The sequence below is a fragment of the Alosa alosa genome, chromosome 9 (genome assembly GCF_017589495.1).
Source record: "Alosa alosa isolate M-15738 ecotype Scorff River chromosome 9, AALO_Geno_1.1, whole genome shotgun sequence".
In the NCBI taxonomy this organism is placed as follows: Eukaryota; Metazoa; Chordata; class Actinopteri; order Clupeiformes; family Clupeidae; genus Alosa; species Alosa alosa.
In genome coordinates, this window is record NC_063197.1 from 13,303,983 (window position 1) to 13,308,982 (window position 5,000).

The 5,000-nt window shown below is 44.5% G+C and overlaps 1 protein-coding gene across 1 annotated transcript in view; it reads right to left on the reverse strand.

Moving 5' to 3' along the window:
• scfd2 (sec1 family domain containing 2) overlaps positions 1-5,000 on the reverse strand; it is a 131,333-nt gene that overhangs the window by 14,802 nt on the left and 111,531 nt on the right. The gene's annotated exons all lie outside the window — the stretch shown is intronic.

The window sequence follows — 5,000 nt, forward strand, 5'->3', positions numbered from 1 at the left end:
ACAATTGCACAGTATTCTTTGTCTCTCAAGTGCATGTGGTGTGTGTGTGTGTCTGTGCTATTCGTATTGTCTAAGAGCAAGCCTAGTTATAAATAGACTCGTTTTGCATTGAATCATTTTGGATGCGTCATGGTGATCAAATCAGCTGCATCTAAATCTATCTCTGCTCTGCGGTGATAACAGTGTGTAAACAACTGGCAAGAGTGGCTTGCGGGGGACCGTTCCCCCTTACTTGTGTGCCTATGCCAGAGGCTTTATCAAACACTATGTGTTAATCATCTAGATACAAACAGTCAGACTGACCCACACACACACACACACGGGAAGAGAGAGCAATGTGACCTGACCTGTAAGACCCCTCTCTAAGTGCTTTATTTGGATGGACAAACAACCCCCCCACACACCTTCATTCAATTAAATTCAAATCCAAATGTATTTCTGGCACAACAAATCATATGCTGCATTGCTAAAGTATTCACATATATTGTATAAAACATATACAACATGCACAAACATTGCTGCACTTGATCAATGTACTGTGATTCGTTCTGTAGGTATATTGATACTCATATTATGTATGTGCGTTTGTGAGTTGTTTGTGTGTGTGTGCATACGAGTGCATGCATGCATGACTGACCCCAGCTATGATTGATCAGAGAGAGCATGCACACACACACACACACAAAACACACACGCACACAAACACACATACATACACACACACAAACACACATACATACACACGCGCACGCACACACACATGCATGCATGCATGCATGTATGCTGCAGGTACATGTGTATGCAAGCTCACAATCAGTTGCTAACTATGATGGTCATCGTGGCAGGGGAAAGGTTTTATACTGTCATCTGTGCAATCTGAATTTGAACATTTTCTCAGTGAACTTTAATGGACAACTCTAACCATAGCCCTGACTGACCTGCCTTACATAATAAGCTTTATTTGTATATTTGTATACACACACACACACACACACACACACACACACACACACACACACACACACACACAAACTCACAAGGAGGGAGAGAATGCATAGAGAACACACACTGCAGATACCAAGCTTTACCTCTGTTAACTGCCTCTCTCTTTGCCTCTCTCTCTCTCTCTCTCTCTGTACTGCATGCTCTTTGTTATTGCTAGGGGTGTACCGAGGTAGTAAATTCTGCTCCCAGATTTTTCTTTAATAAAAAAGGAGGAATAAACCGAAGTGGCCTTTGATGGCGTCTCCGCGGTAACACGGCAGTAAACAGATGAGTGAGCGGAGACAGGAGGGTCAGGGCGGAGGCAGAGGGGAGGTGGAGTAGGCCGGTGTCAGAGCGAGTCAGAACAATGCTGACTCAGAGAGAGGGGGAGAGACAGAGAGAGAAGGAGAGAGAGAAGGAAGAGAAGAGAAGATAGAAGGAAGAGAGGCGAGGATAGAGGAGAGAAAAAAAGAGTGAGAGAGAGAGAGAGAGAGAAGAAGAGAGAGAAGAGTAGATGATGAGAAGGAAAAGCTGAGGGGAAGAGAGAGTGAGTTAGAGAGAGAGAGAGAGAAGAGAGAAAGAGAGATCTCAGCCCCTTCACTAAACACAACCAGGGCTCCATCCCAACTCGGCTCTGGCTCTTATTTTTACGAGAATAGTCGGCGTGCCCGAACCCTGGCCAACGGGGTCGTTGCCAGTTCCAGACACTGGCGGAAGGAACACGGTGTTCCCTTCTGGAGTCTGCACCCCATCCCACGCCCCCGGCGCCAACGCTACTGCAAACAGGTACGGTTCGTGTTCCAGAGGAAAGAAACGCATTCATTAAGAAAAGAAAACAACCCCTCTCCCCCAACAAAATCTGCCCTTTCTTGCCCTCAACACCCTGGACTTGACTTTGGTCCATTCTAGCCTGTGTCTCCCCTCATTACCACTCTTAAAGGGTTTGGCAAAAAGCTTGGCACAAAAAAAAAAATCCAGAAACATGCAGACTTTTTTCCTATTAAAGACAACGTCTGACTGCCTGTCTGACTGTCCAAAGCAGCAGCCCCGTCTAGAGGCATCTCGGCCTTGACCTTGTTTTGATGGGTCTGATCCGACTCAGCAACACAGCCTTTAAGTCTCTCCTCTCTCTCTGAACTCACAGAGTTGTGCAAACACGCTCGCAGAACACACGCTTAGTTTCATAACACTGCTTGTCTTGATTACTGTGTTCGGTTGTAAATCGCCCAAGTTTCACAACAGCAGCTGTTGCCATGTCATCTTCCAGGCCCAGACTCCACACATAAACAATGACACATGTTCAGTCTGAAGAAGCTGAGGGCACGGCACTGACGCCACCCACAGACCTTCTGTATGCCATAACTGTACATGCTCTCAAGGAGGAGGCTCCAAGGTATATGACACAACATATATGGCATATGGTATATGACTATATAGGTATATGACTGTGTGGTGAAATTGGTCCTGAGTTTTTATAATGCATATAGATATAAATAGCACAAAGTACATTATAAGAACATATATTCATATGAAAAAAAATATATATATACAGTTGCCCCCAGAATTATTGGCACCTCTGCTAAAGTTTAGCTTGAATTTCCCCTTGGGGATCAATAAAGTATCTATCTATCTATCTATCTATCTGGTTTGATTTGCATTGAGCTCAATGAGCATCAAACCAGCTAACTGAAATAAGGCATTAAGATCAATTTCCAAAAGATGATTTTATATATATTTTTCCCCTGCAGATCTGCTATTTCTTGTTTCCTGGCTTTAAACTTATTTCTAACCAAATCATGGATACAGTTAAGACTGACCTAAAGGCAGCATTGTAGAAGGAATGTTCTCTGGACTAGCACAGACCTTAAAAATGATTTCTTTTCCAACAGGGCAGATAACGATGACAATCGATTGAAATTTAAATGATCAATTGTTTTTTCGCTTGCCTTGGAGTTAACAAACACAAAAATCTGTGCTACATTTATAAGAACAAGACCAAGAATACCCAGGGGGAATATCTTATGCAATGGCTAATATCTTGTTATAACACAACATAATTGCGTGATAAGATGATCATCAGCCATCATGTACTGGAATCAATTGCCTGGGGGGGATTTCACAAACAGCCATAGCACAGAGTTGTGACAGGTCAACAAACACTCACTCACTCACACAGACACAGACACACACACACACACACACATTTGCTATCTCACGCATGTTTATGCTGAATTAGCCATGCCCTCACCCAGCAACCACCCCCAGGACTATCAAACTGTCAGGCGTGCCCCCCTTTCGCTTCATCTCTGATGTGATTCAGGTATGAGTCACACACACACACACACACACACACACACACAGCAACAGGTCCCATCTTAAATCTGGAACACTGAGGGCTAGTCATATCTTTAGATACACCATAACACCATGGTTTTCCGACACAAAGTTTGGGAGAAGCCCTTTTTGACATCCATCACTCACCCCACTTTTGCTTCTAAGACATTTATACCTTCCTTCTCTGTCCACTAAGGTAGAATCTCATACACTGAAAACCTTCCCACCTCCTCCTCATTCTCCCCCCCTCCTCATTCTCTCCCACCTCCTCCTCATTCTCCTCCAGTTCACTAGTGGCTCTACACTCCCATTACCCCTTATCCTTAGCGGGTGTCAACAGACATCACTCACACATGGTTTCCGCTATAGGCATTCCATGACCATGGCCCACTACCAGGCCAAACATGCTTATTGCTTATTCATGCTTATCCTCCGGACTCGATATCAGGCATTCTGATGCACAAATGAGTAAAAAAGTATTTAAATGATAACTCAGGGCTGGAAACGAGAAGGCTTATGTGGAAAATTCTAGAAAGCCGAGAGAAACACAGAAACACACACACACACACACACACACACACACACACACACACACACTGACAACTACACAACGTTATATGAAACAATGAAAACAAAAACAAAAAAACTTTTTCAGCAATAACAAAAACATCTCCTATGACCTCCCCTTTTAGTCATCTAATGGCTGTACTGAACACACCTACACCTGATCTACCCCGCACTGCGACAACAATACATCTGACACGGCCTCCAGTGAGCGTGTGAGTGAGTGTGTGTGCACGCATGTAGAGACACATGACAAATTACAGCATAAATCACGTCACCCTCTCAGCTAACGCTAACAACCCCCATTCACCTCAATTACACCACATTAGAAGGGTGTGAGTGGTGAAAATACACCCCTGTCTGTTCATGTACACGCTCTGCTAAAATAACATTAATGGCACACCCACTCCGCTAATTGTTCGGTCTGCGGCAATGCTAGCGCGGTGCTGCTAACGCACCTGATTACCCACTCGCTCAGCCTCCCCAACAAGACCACCAGAGTGCCCCCAACGTGTCACTGCCTCGTGAGTCACATTTAATTAACACAGCTAATTTAGGTTTCAGTTTCTGTTTGGGAAAAGGGTGATGATCCATTCAGAAAATATTCAGTGACAACAAGCCAAACAACATCTCATGGTGTGCCATTTGTCCACTGCCCCGCATTCACTCTTAAAAACACAATGTTTTAATTAAAAAAAACAAACAAAAAAACAAACACGAGCACACACAAACACAAAAAGGGGGGAACCCTGAAGAGCACTTCTCGGTACTGAAACGAACTGTCCTAACACACGCTAATGTGCAGCGGTCAGAGCGGCTCCACTTCCCTCCGTTCACACAGAGCTAATGAGATTAGGAAGTTAGTCGGCTAAATAGAGGCACATTTGGAACAATGGAGAGGCAAAATTAGGAAGGCAAGCCAGTACCCGACTCCCAAAACAGCGCAAACCAAATTGGCGGAGTGGAGAGAGGAGGATGAGTATTTACCTCCACAATACTCTACACCATAATGACACGACGCATTACAATAATACACACACACACGCTGCATCGCCAAGACACACACGCAGCACGTACGCACACACACACACACACGCACACGCACACACACACGCACA